Raw genomic sequence first — 18948 nt, forward strand, 5'->3', positions numbered from 1 at the left:
AGCACTTCTGCCACTGGTCAAACGTTTTCTGGAAGTCCTGTTCTTTGAGGGTGTTTATCACAGCCAGCGATGTTTCTTGAATCGTCTCTAGAGTGTCGAACCGACGGCCTTTCAACTTGTGTTTCAGTTTTGGGAATAGCGCGAAGTGCCAAATCTGGCAAGTACGGTGGGTGGGGTACAACCGTCATGTTTTTTTTTGCCAAAAAGTTCCCGCTGAGCAAGGACGTGTGACAGGCCACGTTGTCGTGATGCAGCAGTCACTTCCCTTGTCGCCAAAGTTCGGGCCGTCGTCACCGTACGTTTTCACAGAGCCATCGCAAAATGTCATAGTAGTACACGGAATTCACTGTTTGGTTGGGTGGGACATATTATTTGTGCACAATTCCCTTGGTATCAAAGAAAACGGCGATCATGCTCTTCACTTTACTCTTCACCTGTCGTGTGGGTCTTGGAGAGCCAGGGTTCTTCCACTGGGACGGTTGTTACTTTGTCTCTAGGTCATAGCTGTAAATGCAGCTCTCGTCGCCGGTGATAACCCATGACAAAAAGGTTTGATCATTAGATGCGGTCTGACGAAGGTCCGTGCACACTTCAACACGCTGTGCCTTCTGATTGGTAGTGAAGATCCTTGGCACAAATTTTGCTGCGACACGATGCATGCCCAGTTCGTCAGTCAACATTCGTTGTCATGTCCCATAACCAATACCCACATCGGATCTGCTCGAACCATTTGTGGAAGTTTGGCAAGAATGTTTGGCGTTGTGTGGCTAATGGGCCTTCCAGTCTGAGCATCGTCCTGTACGTCTGTACGGCCGACCCTAAACCAAGCATTCCACTCAAACACGCGCCTACGGCTCATGCACTGTCCCCCAAATACTTGTTGAATCATTGCAAGGGTCTCCGTAGCACTTTTCCTAAGATTCGCACAGAATTTGATGCACGGGCACTGTTCTGTTCGCGGATCCATCGTAATAATTTCAACGATAGGATTAATCTCAACATCAACCTTAATCTCATTATACTAAGGACTTAAGTTAACTAAACTAATAACCTTCAAAGTTATAATTAAAAGAATAATCTTTTAGGCCTTAGTAAAATTTCACACCTCTAGAATTGCAGTCTAGAATCATAATTGAATATAAGGCCTAACCACACACCAAATACAGTATGTTAGGAAATCACCGTTGACATGCAACATGTCCTCCCAGCTGGATACCACTTCGCACACTGACTCATCAAATATCCAGCTCTTGCCACCTAGCAGTGCCAAGATCTACTACTACTCCTACTTTCCAGATGGCAACACCAGTCCCAAAAATTTTGGATTCCATCTTGTATGTAACTAGCACCTCATGCTTTAGCAAAAATCGACAGGTAGATCTCCAACCTGCACCCTCATTACGGAACGACAACTAGCAATCGAATGGTCGTCGGCACTGGACGACTCCCTGGAAACGAATGATCAAGGTACAAAGTTTCCTGTACCCGTCCCAAACTCACTGTGAAGGGGCGGCAGCAAGCTCATAGCTAGTGAGACGAATGTAAGTGTTCCTCGAAGCGTGAAAGTAGAGGGAAATGCTGCAGAAGTTTCCCCTGACAAAGCATATAATTACTCAAAAACTAATTACTTGTAGGGTCTCTTACTACTGACTGATGAAGCATACGCAGTCTCTGGAAGGGAAGGCTTATACGACACTGGCTGAGCAGAAATACTATTCGAATGGTAAGAAATTTCTCATGTTTCGTGATAACAGAGGGATAGGTTTCTTGTTAATGTCCATGATGAAAAAGTAGTTGCTACACCTCAAGGCACCTTAGGGGCTGTGTGTAAGGGATTAACTCCAGGAACCCACGACTACGGAATATGCCAAGAAACTGAGCGAAATGATCGTATGGCTGTATGGTTCGGGAACAATGTGTTACCAAGCAATGTTGCTACCTTGTTGTTTGTCCACGGGTAAGATGAGAATTTTTTTTTTTTTTTTTTTTTTTTTTTTTTTTTTTTTTTTGACGATACACTCATCAAACAGAGCAAAGTTCTTTTCAGTGACACGAAATAAAGTATAGAGAAACATTTTCTGGACTTCTCCACTATTTTAAAATAAGAAGTTATTGGAGCCACAACGATACATTGGAAATATGTTGTACGGACATGATCGAAGATTTTGTAAGTCCAGTGGCTACTGGATGTATACACCGGTTCTCGTCCGATCACCGAAGTTAAGCATCATCGGGCCCGGTTAGTACTTGGATGGGTGACCGCCTGGGAAACCCGGGTGCTGTTGGCTCTTAACCTCCCCATGAACCATGGACCTTGCCGTTGGTGGGAAGGCTTGCGTGCCTCAGCGATACACATAGCCGTACCATACGTACAACCACAATGGAGGGGTATCTGTTGAGAGGCCAGACAAACGTGTGGTTCCTGAAGATGGGCAGCAGCCTTTTCAGTAGTTGCAAGGGCAACAGTCTGGATGATTGACTGATCTGGCCTTGTAACAATAACCAAAACGGCCTTGCTGTGCTGGTACTGCGAACGGCTGAAAGCAAGGGGAAACTACGGCCGTAATTTTTCCCGAGGGCATGCAGCTTTACTGTATGATTAAATGATGATGGCGTCCTCTTGGGTAAAATATTCCGGAGGTAAAATAGTCCCCCATTCGGATCTCCGGGCGGGGACTACTCAAGAGGATGTCGTTATCAGGAGAAAGAAAACTGGCGTTCTACGGATCGGAGCGTGGAATGTCAGATCCCTTAATCGGGCAGGTAGGTTAGAAAATTTAAAAAGGGAAATGGATAGGTTAAAGTTAGATATAGTGGGAATTAGTGAAGTTCGGTGGCAGGAGGAACAAGACTTCTGGTCAGGTGACTACAGGGTTATAAACACAAAGTCAAATAGGGGTAATGCAGGAGTAGGTTTAATAATGAATAGGAAAATAGGAATGCGGGTAAGCTACTACAAACAGCATAGTGAACGCATTATTGTGGCCAAGATAGATACGAAGCCCACACCTACTACAGTAGTACAAGTTTATATGCCAACTAGCTCTGCAGATGACGAAGAAATTGAAGAAATGTATGATGAAATAAAAGAAATTATTCAAATAGTGAAGGGAGACGAAAATTTAATAGTCATGGGTGACTGGAATTCGAGTGTAGGAAAAGGGAGAGAAGGAAACGTAGTAGGTGAATATGGATTGGGACTAAGAAATGAAAGAGGAAGCCGCCTGGTAGAATTTTGCACAGAGCACAACTTAATCATAGCTAACACTTGGTTTAAGAATCATGATAGAAGGTTGTATACATGGAAGAACCCTGGAGATACTAAAAGGTATCGATAGATTATATAATGGTAAGACAGAGATTTAGGAACCAGGTTTTAAATTGTAAGACATTTCCAGGGGCCGATGTGGACTCTGACCACAATCTATTGGTTATGACCTGTAGATTAAAACTGAAGAAACTGCAAAAAGGTGGGAATTTAAGGAGATGGGACCTGGATAAACTGAAACAACCAGAGGTTGTACAGAGTTTCAGGGAGAGCATAAGGGAACAATTGATAGGAATGGGGGAAAGAAACACAGTAGAAGAAGAATGGATAGCTTTGAGGGATGAAGTAGTGAAGGCAGCAGTGGATCAAGTAGGTAAAAAGACGAGGGCTAGTAGAAATCCTTGGGTAACAGAAGAAATATTGAATTTAATTGATGAAAGGAGAAAATATAAAAATGCAGTAAATGAAGCAGGCAAAAAAGAATACAAACGTCTCAAAAATGAGATCGACAGGAACTGCAAAATGGCTAAGCAGGGATGGCTAGAGGACAAATGTAAGGATGTAGAGGCTTATCTCACTAGGGGTAAGATGGATACTGCCTACAGGAAAATTAAAGAGACCTTTGGAGATAAGAGAACCACTTGTATGAACATCAAGAGCTCAGATGGAAACCCAGTTCTAAGCAAAGAAGGGAAAGCAGAAAGGTGGAAGGAGTATATAGAGGGTCTATACAAGGGCGAAGCACTTGAGGACAATACTATGGAAATGGAAGAGGATGTAGATGAAGATGAAATGGGAGATACGATACTGCGTGAAGAGTTTGACAGAGCACTGAAAGACCTGAGTCGAAACAAGGCCCCCGGAGTAGACAACATTCCATTGGAACTACTGACGGCCTTGGGAGAGCCAGTCCTGACAAAACTCTACCATCTGGTGAGCAAGATGTATGAAACAGGCGAAATACCCTCAGACTTCAAGAAGAATATAATAATTCCAATCCCAAAGAAAGCAGGTGTTGTCAGATATGAAAATTACCGAACAATCAGCTTAATAAGCCACAGCTGCAAAGTACTAACACGAATTCTTTACAGACGAATGGAAAAACTGGTAGAAGCCGACCTCGGGGAAGATCAGTTTGGATTCCGTAGAAATACTGGAACACGTGAGGCAATACTGACCTTACGACTTATCTTAGAAGAAAGATTAAGGAAAGGCAAACCTACATTTCTAGCATTTGTAGACTTAGAGAAAGCTTTTGACAATGTTGACTGGAATACTCTCTTTCAAATTCTAAAGGTGGCAGGGGTAAAATACAGGGAGCGAAAGGCTATATACAATTTGTACAGAAACCAGATGGCAGTTATAAGAGTCGAGGGACATGAAAGGGAAGCAGTGGTTGGGAAGGGAGTAAGACAGGGTTGTAGCCTCTCCCCGATGTTATTCAATCTGTATATTGAGCAAGCAGTAAAGGAAACAAAAGAAAAATTTGGAGAAGGTATTAAAATCCATGGAGAAGAAATAAAAACTTTGAGGTTCGCCGATGACATTGTAATTCTGTCAGAGACAGCAAAGGACTTGGACGAGCAGTTGAACGGAATGGATGGTGTCTTGAAGGGAGGATATAAGATGAATATCAACAAAAGCAAAACGAGGATAATGGAATGTAGTCGAATTAAGTCGGGTGATGCTGAGGGAATTAGATTAGAAAATGAGACACTTAAAGTAGTAAAGGAGTTTTGCTATTTGGGGAGCAAAATAACTGATGATGGTCGAAGTAGAGAGGATATAAAATGTAGACTGGCAATGGCAAGGAAAGCGTTTCTGAAGAAGAGAAATTTGTTAACATCGAGTATTGATTTAAGTGTCAGGAAGTCATTTCTGAAAGTATTTGTATGGAGTGTAGCCATGTATGGAAGTGAAACATGGACGGTAAATAGTTTGGACAAGAAGAGAATAGAAGCTTTTGAAATGTGGTGCTACAGAAGAATGCTGAAGATTAGATGGGTAGATCACGAACTAATGAGGAAGTATTGAAAAGGATTGGGGAGAAGAGAAGTTTGTGGCACAACTTGACCAGAAGAAGGGATCGGTTGGTAGGACATGTTCTGAGGCATCAAGGGATCACCAATTTAGTATTGGAGGGCAGCGTGGAGGGTAAAAATCGTAGGGGGAGACCAAGAGATGAATACGCTAAGCAGATTCAGAAGGATGTAGGTTGCAGTAGGTACTGGGATATGAAGAAGCTTGCACAGGATAGAGTAGCATGGAGAGCTGCATCAAACCAGTCTCAGGACTGAAGACCACAACAACAACAACAACAACGTGGCTACTGCTTTCAACTGTGGATACACCAGAAGGAGAAAGTTATATAGTTTCACGCTTTTTGCAATTAAACAGACAAAACTTTTTAATGACCAGCTCTCGTGATTTCCAGAACACCGGATTTTATGACGTACCTGTCACTAAATGTGGCGTTCGTCGGGTGTATTCACTACTTGGCGACAGCCTCCATTAGTATATAGCCCTTTCAGGGGTGGCGTTTTTATAAAACATTTTCAAAAGTTCCTACAAACAAAACGGTACAACTTACTCGCTTCCAACTTCAACCTGTTAATATGAATTCTCTGGAGGTTTTTACATAAGAGCGTAACTTTTTGTTGCGGACTGCCGCCGCCAGACGATGCCATTGTAGGAAAAGAAAACCACTCCAGCTCTTCCGTTATGAAGAGCCGGAGTGGGCACGTTTGCAAAAAGAGAGTCGATAACTGGTGTTCTACGTGCATTTTGCACATACTTTCAACAGTAGCCACAAAGCATATTCTTCATTTGTGCATGCTATAAACAGTTTGAAGAAGAAGGTGAAAGTCCTGATCGGGTTCATGTGTCGGAGCAAAATGTTGTTCTCGTTCGGGCTACAATCCAGCGGAACCCACATAAATCAATATGTCGAGATAGTCGTAAACTTCATATCCCAATAACAACCATTTTCAAAATCATTTGTAAATACTTGTACATAAAATCATACAGATGGCAGTTTGTCCTAGTACTCACTCCTGGAGTTTATGCTGTACTATGTGACTACCACAGCGTGATGTCAGTAAGGATTAACAGCGACAATGAAAGGCCAAATACGTTAACTTTTAGTGAGGAAGAAACGTTTCTCACAAAGGTAAAGTTGTTTTTGGAAAACCCATAAATCTCAGTTTCTGCATCTAACAAGAACGAGATTCGTCAAACGGCAATGTGTTCTGCGCAGTGTTGCAGTGACGAGGGAGAAGGTTGAATGCCCTTTTTTATGGAGAAAACCGTTACAGGCATTTACTTTCTTTGTGACTTACATCTTAACTGCAAGAGGACTCCATCAACTTCATCTTGCACCAAGGTGGTGTATACTGTCTCTATCAACTGGCTGCACTGGAACACGTAAAAGCACATTTGCCTGCACGATGGCTCGACCGTGAAGGTGTTGATGATGTCGTGTGGTGCAGACTGCCGCCATGATTACTAGACTTCAACCGTAGTTATTTTTCTATAGGGTTTTGTGAATGACGAAGTGCTTTTCTTACTCCTGCAACAAACCTAAACAAAGCTACGGCGGTGAATCACAGCTGCTGTAGAGTACATAACCAATGACATGTTGCACAAGATTTGGGAAGTATATGAATGTCGTCTCGAAGTTTTCCAAGTGATTCGAAAAGCACGTATGGAGTTCCTGTAACCTGCAAAAAAAAAAAAAAAATAAAAATAAATAAATAAAAATAAAATAAAATAAAATAAAAACCTTGCAGATATACGGTATTAACAGCACAATCTTTTAAATGAATTAGTTGCACTATTTCGTTTGTATGAATTTTTGAAAATGTGAAGTTCTTTATCCTGTACCGTAAGTCCCGCACCGTCACAAGCCCGAGCATTAATCCTATCGGGCGCAACGAGCATCTGCTTCGCATCTGTCGTACGCCATCCCTGCTACGTGTATGTACACGTGGCGAAAAGGACAATATCGTCTCCTGTTTCAAAAAATGCCAAGATCAAGCAGACGCACTATTGCGAGATCTGCTAAAACTGAACTGTCACGTGTCGAATTGAATAAATACACTACGATCGAAGTAACACTAAAAGTTATGCAAACTCTTACATATGTGCTGAAGAGCCAAAGAAACTGGTACAGCTGCCAAATATCGTGTAGGGCCTCTGCGAGCACGCAGAAGTGCCGCAACAAGACGTGGCATTCACTCGACTGATGTCTGAAGTAGTGATGGAGGAAAATGACAACATGAATCCTGCAGGGCTGTCCATAAACCCGTAAGAGTAGCAGAGGATGGAGATCTCTTCTGAATGGTATGTTGCAAGATATTCCAGATATGCCCAAAAATATTCATGTGTGAAGAGTCTGGTGGCCAGCGGAAGTGTTTAAATTCAGAAGTGTTCCTGGAGCCACTCTGCAGAAATTCTGGACGCGTGGGGTGTCGCATTGTCCTGCTGGAAGTGCCCAAGTCCCTCGGAATGGACATGAATGGATGCTGGTGATCAGACAGAATTCTTACGTAAGTGTCGCCTGTGAGAGTCGTATCTAGATGTATCAGGGGTCCCATATCATTCCAAATGCACCCACCCCACACCATTACAGAGCCTCCACCAGTCTGAATAGTCCCATGCAGGGTCCATGGATTCATGAGGTTGTTTCCATACCCGCACATGTCCATCCACTCGATACAATTTGAAACGAGACTCGTCCGACCAGGCAACATGTTTCCACTCATGAACAGTCCAATGTCGGTGTTGAAGGGCCCTGGCGAGGCGTAAAGGTTTCTGTCCTGCAGTCATCAAGGGTACACGAGTGGACCCAGGCTGCGAAAGCCCGTATAGATGATGTTTCGAGGAATGGTTCGCACGCTGACACTTGTCGATGGTCCAGAACTGAAATCTGCAACGATCGGGAGAAGGGTTGCACTTCTGTCAAAATGAAAGATTCTCTTCAGTCGTCGTTGTTCCCGTTCTTGCAGAATATTTTTTGCAGCCACAGCGCCGTATTTTGTCTGTTTACTTATCTCTGTATTTGAATACGCATGAGTACACCAGTTTCTTTGGCGCTTCAGTGCATATTTTTACTATGTTTTTGTGGTGTCACCGCCAGACACCACACTTGCTAGGTGGTAGCTTTAAATCGGCCGCGGTCCATTAGTACATGTAAGACCCGCGTGTCGCCACTGTCAGTAACCGCAGACCGAGCGCCACCACACGGCAGGTCTTGAGAGACGTACTAGCACTCGCCCCAGTTGTACGACGACTTTGCTAGCGACTACACTGACGAAGCCTTTCTCTCAGTTGCCGAGAGATAGTTAGAATAGCCTTCAGCTAAGTCCATGGCTACGACCTAGCAAGGCGCCATTAACCATTTCTAGAGAGAGTCTCACTTGTATCATCCAGAATGCTGTATACAAATGATGGATTAAAGTTAAGTATTCCAGCAGCTACGTACTTTTCTTTATAGCATTCATTACGTATCCTGTTTCAGACCTAACTGCAGCCGGCGTGTGTAAACGAGTGCCTTTCGGTTACCCGTCACTGTGGACTGGCTGTCTTGTCAGTCCACTACAGTTTTGACCTCTGCCTTCAATTTTAAACTAATAGTGCAAGGTAAAAAATGTTGCGTGAATTTGTTAACAAGCTTCAAAATATTAATTTCCGTAAGAGTTTGACTATGGTGTGCATCAACACTGAAGAGAGCACTGGTCGTCTTGTATTTATACGAGGTCTTTCGAAATATTCCGGAACTTTTTTTTGCCCTTACCTTTTACTTATTGTGTATGGTCACCTTCGAAGTACGCTCTTCCACGATTAATACACCCCTGACAACGCCTTTCCAGTTCCGGAAGCAGTCTTGGCACGCCTCTTGCTGGATCGCGCGAAGTACCGACTTCGAATTTTCTTTTATCTCATCTAGTGTCGTAAATCTTCGCCTTTACAACGGGGTCTTCAACTTTGTAAATTAAAAAAAGTCTGCAGGGGCAATATGATTCTCTTACATCTCGTTCTCATTTGCGTGATTCAGAAGCGCTTCACGGATAGCGAGGTAAAGGTCTTTCTGGTCTTGACTTATGAGCCTTGCGACGAACTTGGCGGCAGCATGATGCATTACAAGAAGCTGTGTCAGGATTGTATGATTTAATGCTCAAAACATAATAGCACCCACTGCAAGAGGCCGTCACAGATGCCAGAAAACCTGTAATAATAAAATAATAGTACAAGAAGTTGGAAGGAAAAACTCAGTAAATCAATGTATATTACATCCACCAATTTGATATGCAGTGAGCAAGTAACACAAGCGTTATAAATAACTTTCTGCACACTGCCAAAACAGTAGGAAGTGCATTCGTAAAGCGCAAGTATAAGTACAACTTTACGCTTTTGAAATACAAACCAAATATACTAGTAGACAGTTTCCTTCTTACATTATATAGGCTACATCCCTTCTTTCTGTCTTCCTTCAGAGTCGATTGATACAACACAACGCAGCTGCTGATTGGCAGCGATGCTGGCAGTATTTCATTAACCGCAGCAGCGTACAGCAGGCAGCGTGTGTGGGTGTCGGTGTGCAGGCGTTCTGATATCATGGTGTCATGGTGTGGACTCCGTGGGGTGGTCCTCCGTGGGGCCCCTAGGCGTCGCAGCGGCAGCGGCGATGGTATCTGCTGGCGCCAGTAATTTATTCACGTACTGAACCCCGGGACCTCGCAGTAAAATTTTATTACGCGGCGTATCGGGTGTTCGGGGCTTAATTTTGTTTGCGAAGAAAGGACGAGGGGACGCTCCTTTTTAGAGATAGGGAAAGTAAGTGCCCACTGCGCGCGCCTGCATTAGCTTCGATGCCTATCCGTAAGCGATTACGAGGAGCTCGTTAACAAATATCCCTGAAATTAATGATTGTTTCTGAATACACTGATCTTATCGCCTCACAGTATTTAAATTAAAAACTCTCTATGCTGGAGGCGCAATGCAGTCTCGATTAATTAAATGTGAGGGACGTTAGCAAAAGTAGCGATAAAGCACCGTTGTCTGTATACGTCTGTGAAGAAATGGAAGGATTACACTTTAACGCTATAATAGATTCAGCCTGCGGGAAATAATGGCAGTGCCCGATCAATTTCTTACTGCTGCTTAGGTGTGGACAGAAACTTTCAGTGAGTAAATGAATGACGTGACTACAGCAACATCCGCGCACACCAGAGGAGAGACGCTATCTGTTTTGTTCGTAGACAGTGCTTTTTACAACAATAATTAAATATAATTCAAAGCAAAAGTATTCTCACTGCTGACCTAAACCTGTCACGATTCGCAAAGCGTACTGAAGCTGGAAAAAGAAGCTTATAACAGACTGTTTTACGACATTTATTGCGTTTTGTTACTGCCAGACTACCAAAATGACATTAGAAAGTAGTATATTGAAACCTAGCATTGATTTAGGTTCATTTCTATCTTTGAATCTACATCTACCCTTCACAAACCACTTTATGGTATTTGAAGTCACGAATGGTGGGTGGGATGAAAGATGGGAGGTACGTCTCAGCTTGAATTCTAATGTCTTCAATTTTACTGAAATAATCATTACACGATATGTATATGGGATAACCTTTCATGTCACGTGACTGTTCTTGAATACTGCATCTAGATTTTTTAACACTATTTCTATTCGTGACACTCAAAGCCTTGGCGCAAGTGTACGGAGAGCACTACATGTCCATTGCAAGGGCCACGGCGTGGTAGAAGTGATATGGGGAAGGATGAAAGTCGCTGGTCGATCATGTACGATATGGAAAGCCACAATACACTACCGATAACATTGTCCAGCAGGTGGGTGACATTATTATTCAACACCGGTGAAATACGGTAGCAGCTACTGCCACAGAGATCGGATTACACGTCAGAAGTATTCACACCATCATTAAGGACGGATTGAAATTTCGATAAGCGTGCGCACAGTGGAAGCCTCACGGTCTTCTACCAGCACAGGTGGCATGCCGTTAGTACAGTTATAAGGATACTGCTCCACTCACCATGCGACTAGCACCTGAGAGGACCTACACTCCTTCTGATGTCTTCAATGACCTTGAAAACATGTTGCCGTCAACGACTCTTAACATGCGGCAATATAAATGATCTTGAATGTATTATATAATCAATGGCCTTGAATGCATGATGGCATCAATATTGTGGGAAATTTAAGTGTTATTCCCTGTGGGTCACTGTTATCATAAAATATCTGGAGCAAAATTGAGGTACGAAGATTAAGCAATTTGACCCATATGTTCCTTGACCTGAATTCTAATTTATAAATTATTAACATCGATTCAACACCAAGTCTATCAAAATATCAAGTATGGTATAGTCAAACCTGTGTTTCTACGGCTCATCTTTTCCTCAAAAGCCTTTCTGAGTTTAATTTCATATATCCAATTTATGCAAAGTACGCGCAAGAGATCTTTTACAAAAAGCTTTCAGTCAAAACTCATGCAGTTTTAAGGAGGCTGTATTCAATGCTGTTGCGTCAAGAAGTAATTGATTAAGACAGGACTAGAAACTCAATTCAGCAAGAATTTTGTAGTCAATTTTTGCCAGTTCTTTCCATTAACGAGTTCAACGTCCGAAATACCTCTAGAAAATCAGGAGTATTGAAGGAGTATTGAGAGAAAAGTTGGCATGAGAATGATATTGTTTATTTAGGTAACTCTTGTCTGCAAGTGTACTCTAAGATGTATTATGCAGTGTAGCATGCCTATTATAGAAATGAAGCTAGCTATCCTCGGCAATTGCCAAATTTCTAAGGGAACTGGATAAACTTACAAATCTTTAACATATTGCAGCGTGTCAGCAACTGTGAAATGTACAGCAAATAAACAATTTTTTCAGCCTTCAGTTGCAAGGTAATTTTACTCGTTTACCTAGGTTTCGATTCCAGTAATGGAATCTTCTTCAGAACAAAAATGAAATTATTTTGTGAGCCAAACACTGGCCATGTCACAGATTAAAAATTAAAACATTAAAGACGCATAATCATAAGATTATGTCAGTCAAAATTAAAACCATTAGGGCGAACGTAGACGGAGCTGCGCCGGCCATCAATCAGGACCACACGTAAGCGGCTTGAAAAAAAAAAAAAAAACTACGTTCGCCCTAATGGTTTTAATTTTGACTGACATAATCTTATGATTATGCGTCTTTAATGTTTTAATTTTTAATCTGTGACATGGCCAGTGTTTGGCTCACAAAATAATTTCATTTTTGTTCTGAAGAAGATTCCATTACTGTAATCGAAACCTAGGTAAACGAGTAAAATTACCTTGCAACTGAAGGCTGAAAAAATTGTTTATTTGCTGAACTGGATAAACGTCCTCATTTTCTCCTCCTATCTCTGTCCATCAGAAGTTCACAAGTCAGCTGCTGTGGCCGAGCGGTTCTAGGAGCTTCAGTCCGGAACCACGCTGTCGCTACGGTCACAGGTTCGAATCCTACCTCGGGCATGGATGTGTGTGATGTCCTCAGGTTAGTTAGATTTAAGTAGTTCTAATTCGAGGGGACTAATGAGCTCAGATTTAACAGAGTGCTTAGAGCCATTTGAACCATTTTTGAAGCTCACAACTTCCGGCATTGTCCCCAGAACTGGTCGTGGTCCGTTGGTTCTGAGTCGCGTAGAAGGGCTGAACTAGAGACTTCGAAAGTTCAGAGACAAGCTAGGCTGTGACTTCCTGGACTTGCTCCATAGGATTTGAGAACTGTAAGATCCCCCTGAATTTGTCAGTTGTGCACTACACGTCAGAGACTGCTATTCAGGTAGCTGACTGTGTTGGGGAGTGCGCACAAGTGTTTTTTAGATTAGACGACTCTCCATCCAATCCACATAATGATACCTCTAAGAAACCCAAAAGTATCAGTATAAGATCGGAGTAAATCCTAATGGTAAACTACCGAAACATTCACAACAAAGTGACGCAGTTTGATGTGCTTATGAAAAGCAGTCAAGCGCACATGATACTAGGCACAGAAAGCTGGTTAAAGCCTGGAATAGATAGCTGTGACAGTTTTGAAGAAAATTTACCTGACTATCGAAAGGATAAACAAATAGGAAGTGGGTGTGGTGTTTTTGTCGCAGTAGACAAGAAACTGAAATCCTTCGAGATAGAAACCGAGGCTGCAGGTGAGACTATCTGGGCAAGACACAGGATCAGGATGGGCGCAAAATAATGGTATCCTTCTATCGCACACAAGACTCATCCCCTGATGCAACCGAAAGCTTCAGAGAAAACTTCTGTTAATTTTTACGTAAGTTCTCCAATCACTCTGTAATCACTGGTGGAGACTTTAATCATCCAACAATTAATTGGTGAAATTTTTGCTTTTTTAGTGGTGGGAGCGATAAGATATCCTGTGAAACATTATAAATGCCTTCTCTGAAAACTACCTAGTACTGATAGTTAGGAACCCCACTCATGATGGAAATATAGTGGATCTAATGGCAACAAATAGACATGACCGCTTCTAGAAAGTTCACATCAAAACTTGTTTCAGTGATCAAGACGCGACTGCAGCAGCAATAGTTAAAAAAGTACAAAGGACAACTAAAACACGCAGAAAGATATATATGTTCAGGAAACTAGATAAACAATTAGTAGTGTCATATCTCAATGGAGAACCTCAAACTTCCAGCACAGGGCAGGAGCATGTAGAGGAACTGTGGCTCAGGTTTAAAAGAACAGTGCACCAACACTGGACAGATACGTACCTAGTAGAACAGTTAGTAATGCGAGGGAACCTCTATGGTATTCAGTCACTATAAAGAAACTTCCAAAGCTAAAGAGGATATGCATAATAGGTGTGAAACAAAGCGTAGGGCTATAGACAGACAGATGCTGAACGAAACGAGTTTGCTGTCAATAGCGCAGTGCGTGATTCCTTCAATGACTACCGTAGCAGCCGGCCGAAGTGGCCGTGCGGTTACAGGCGCTGCAGTCTGGAACCGCAAGACCGCTACGGTCGCATTTTCGAATCCTGCCTCGGGCATGTATGTTTGTGATGTCTTTAGGTTAGTTATGTTTACCTAGTTCTAAGTTCTAGGGGACTAATGACCTCAGAAGTTGAGTCCCATAGTGCTCAGAGCCATTTGAACCATTTGACTACCGTAGCAGAGTATTGTCAAATGATATTTCAAAAAAACCCAAAGAAACTCTGGTCGTATTTAAAGTCTATTGATGGCACCAGGGTTCCTGTCTCTAGCGAGTGAAATAGGAACTGAAATTTGGGGTACCAAAAGAAAAGCTGAAATGGTTAGTTCTGTTTTCAAATGTTTCTTTATGAAGTGAAACCTAGGAGAATTGCAGCAATTTAAACCTCGTTCCACTGAAGAGAAGAATGAAATAAATATTAGTGTCAATGGTGTTGAGAAGCAGCAGAAATCGTTAATACTGGACGAAGCTCCAGGGGCCGATGAAACCCCTGTCAGATTCTGCACTGAATTTGTGACTCAGTTAACCCCTCTTCCAACTGTAATCTGTCTTAGAGCCCTCGAAACAAAAAACCGTGCCCATTTCTTCGAAAAATGCACAGTTCACACCCGTCTACAAGAAGGGTAGTAGAAATGATCCATAAAAAACTACCGTCCGATACTTTTAACATCGACTTGTAGCAGACTCCTAGAACATATTCTGACCTCAAACATCATGCGGTGTCTTGCGCAGAAGGCTCTCCTCAGCGCCAACCAGCATGGATTCCGAAAACACCGATCATATGAAACCTAACTCGCACTGAAAGCTTTGGATCAAGGCAGTCCGGCAGATGCAGCATTTCTCGATTTCCGAAAAGCATTAAACTCAATACCGCACCTACGCTTATTTGCAAAAGTACGATCGTATTGGATATCAAGTGAAATTTGTTACTAGAATGAGGAGTTTTTGGTAGGGAGGGCGCAACGTATTATCTTGAATGGAGAGTCATCGTCAACGTAACTTCAAATGTGCCCCAGGGAAGTGTGTTGCCGCCCTTGCCATTCATGTTGTGCATTAATGACCTTTCAGACAATATTAACAGCAACCTCAGACTTTTGCAGCTGATGCAGTTATCTATAATGAAGTAGTAGCTAGAGTGCCGCGACAGAGCACTGCCGTGAGCTGACTGCGAGACCAGGTGGACTCGACAGGCGGAAATTTTGGAAACAGAAGAAGAACGGCACCAGATCAGTAGAACGATTGACGAATAAATGAAAATAAGGTGCACTTGTATATGTTGGGTAACTACGAGGACACATGACTGAGATACTTCTATAGCAACATTTTGTGACGATCCTCTGCAGGCGAGGTAAAAGAATCATGCTAGTACCGTTCTATAAGACAGATGGACACCATGTCGACATTGGAAAGGTTGTCTGTGTAACTGCAACGAACTTCACACTCTTTCCCTTCCTTTCATTTTATACTCATCCATTACAAGACAATTACAGGGTTATCTTATACAAGCACTCAACGCACTTATTTGCAGAGTACACTAGACGCTCCATAACAGTACAGGAAGGTAACAGCAAATAAACCGCATAAAGACGCTTCAGATGGTTCAAATGGCTCTGAGCACTATGGAACTACTGAGGTCATCAGTCCCCTAGAACTTAGAACTACTTAAACCTAACTAACCTAAGGACATCACACACATCCATGCCCGAGGCAGGATTCGAACCTGCGACCGAAGCGCTCATGCGGTTCCAAACTGAAGCGCTTAGAACCGCACGGCCACACCGGCCCGCAGTATCTGAAAGAAACTGCATAAATATTCAGAGAGAACTTAATAAGAGTTCAAAGTGATACAGAGATTGGCAACTTGCTTCAAATGTTCATAAATGTAAAATTGCGCGCTTCACGTATCGAAAAATCGTAGCACACTATGACTGTAATATCAGTGAGTCGCTGCTGGAGTCGGACAACTCATACAAATATCTGGGTGTAACACTTTGTAGGTATATGAAATGGAGTGCCCACATAGACTCAGTAGTGGGTAAGGCTGGTGGTGGACTTCGATTTATTGGTAAAATACTGGGGAAGTGCAGTCAGCCTAAAAAGGAGATTGCTTACAAATCACTCGTGCGACTGGTTCTAGGATCCTGCTCAAGAGTGTGAGCCGATACCAAACAGGACTAACAGGGGACAATGAACGTATACAGAGAAGGGCAGCACGAATCGTCACAGGTTTGTTTGATCCTTTGGAAAATGTGACAGCGACACTGAAGGAATTAAACGGGAAGACTCTTGGAGATAGACGTAAACTATCCCGAGAAAGTCTGTTAACACAGTTTCAAGAACCAGATTTAAATGATGACTCCAGGAATACATTACAGTCCCCTACGTATCGCTCACATGAGGATCGTGAGATAAGATTAGAATAATCACTGCACGCACAGAGGCTTTCAAGCAGTCATTCTTCCTGCGCTCCATACGTGAATGGAACGGGAAGAAAACCTAATAACTGGTACGATGGGATCTGAACAGCCCTCCGTGTCTGGCAGTGGTGGAAGCGAAACAAATTCGAAAAAAACCGACTTTATGACGACAATTGTTTGAAGTTTGGTTTTACTGTCATGACTAATTTGAGGGGAACTATTGTCACGTGAGAGTATCAAAATTTATTTGTCGCGTCTCAACCAAGCATTCCAAGAAAACTGATAAACCGTAGGATCTCTTCTAAAGGAAACTGGAAACCCTTAACATGCAGCAAGCTACTAAGAGTCAGGTATGAAAATAGTATTGTTATTTGCAGATTAAAAATAATTCATTTTATTGATTTTTTTGTTTTTGTTTTTCTGATTCAATGATATTTTTTATTTTAGACATCCCGTGTCAACGAGAGAGCGCCATTAGCTAGCTATTGAGTCGCACACCGCTTCGCCAAAGCAGGGAAGCCGCATACAGATGATGAGAATCTTACTTTGCCGGTAGACTCGGATACGGTTGAAAATAGGTAAGCAGGCAAGCAAACTAGCTATAAAGAATACCACTTTTGACAACACAGTGAACGCAGAATGAATAATACGGCCGGTGACATTCGAGAACAATCAGTTGAAAAATTAAAGAAGAGTCCACGTTTAGCTTTGCGACAAGATGAATCTGACGTTTGAGAGTGTGCGGAATTTACGGCATTTGTGCACTTTGAAGCAGATGAAAATATCACGAAAGACATTTTATTCTGCAAAGCAAATGGTTCAAATGGCTCTGAGCACTATGCGACTTAACTTCTGAGGTCATCAGTCGCCTAGAACTTAGAACTAATTAAACCTAACTAACCTAAGGACATCACACACATCCATGCCCGAGGCAGGAGTCGAACCTGCGACCGTAGCGGTCGCTCGGCTCCAGACTGTAGCGCCTAGAACCGCACGGCCACTCCGGCCGGCTTCTGCCAAGCACTTCCTGTGGAAACTAATGGTCAGTGTTTGTACGACAAGTTTGTAGAAACCACTCGCAACTACGAGACTGATTGGACACAACGTTTCACCATTTGTGGTGACGCTCCTAAAGCTATTCATGGCCACACTGCTTTCTTCATCGACAAGCTCTAACTGCCACGGTTTTACCTTTGTTTTAAATAACCTGCTTGAAGACGCGATCAATGTTGTGATCTCTATTAAAGGTAAAGCGCTGCAAACGCGGCTATTTAGGATCAGTTGTGTTGACATGTGTGCGGTCCATCATGATCTCCTGCGTCACACAAATATCAGATGACTTTCCAAAGGAAAGGTATTGATATGAGTTTTGGAACTAAAAGTTGAACTGTTAATGTTCTTACAAGATTCTAAATCTGGATATGGGAATTACTTTTTGTGATCCCATTTGGCTATTAAAATTAACATTCCTCGCTGATGTTTTTAACCCTCTAAACATTTTGGACAAAATCTCCAAGGGAGAGTAAAAAACGTAACGACCAAGTTTAATCAAATAATACCTCTGAAAACTTCGTTTGTGGTCAACGTCTTTACAAAAGAGAACGTTTCAGTCTTTTCCTTGCGTTCAGAAGAATGCTGAAGAAATTGCAACGGACCAGTCGTTGTTATTATGTTACCACTTTCCTTACATGATACAGAGCTTGCATAAATTGGGTGAGAAACAATTAAGCTACTTTCCTGAACTGAACTCTGAAGCTGACAATGTGCATTGATGGATACTATAAATCCTTCTTTGGATGTGTCAGTACAACTGGCTGATCTGAACTCAATAATGAAAGTCTTACAGATTGTGCCATTGGGGGTATACTTATAACGGAATTTAATGAGCAGAAGATTAGCGTCTCATGGATGAGGAGAAAAGAGCATCCACAGCTGGCAAGCGAGCGAAACTATGCGAATTAGCGCTCTCTTCAATAGTGAACATAAAAACTAAAAAGGCAAATAGGCTTCAGTTACAAAATGATTAAGTTATTTGTCTCTCAAAAGTAGAGCCACGATCTGACAAATTATTAATAAGTAAAAAGGCACAGCCATCTCATTGAAATTATTATATTTTTATTGTCGTGTAGGACTTACAGCCCTTGCTTCCTTCTATGTGGCTAAGTGGCGAAGGGTATCGCTCGTGTCAACCTATGAGTAAAAACTGTTAAAAACAATAAAATCGTGATAAGTGTCAAGCATAACTCCAAATGAAAGACGTTAG

General features: G+C 42.3%; 1 pseudogene; it reads left to right on the forward strand.

The window, feature by feature from the left end:
* The first annotated feature begins 2172 nt into the window (after positions 1-2172).
* LOC126089496 (5S ribosomal RNA) lies at positions 2173-2288 on the forward strand (annotated as a pseudogene).
* Positions 2289-18948: the final 16660 nt, after the last annotated feature.

Source organism: Schistocerca cancellata, chromosome 6, assembly GCF_023864275.1.
Source record: "Schistocerca cancellata isolate TAMUIC-IGC-003103 chromosome 6, iqSchCanc2.1, whole genome shotgun sequence".
Lineage (NCBI taxonomy): Eukaryota > Metazoa > Arthropoda > Insecta > Orthoptera > Acrididae > Schistocerca > Schistocerca cancellata.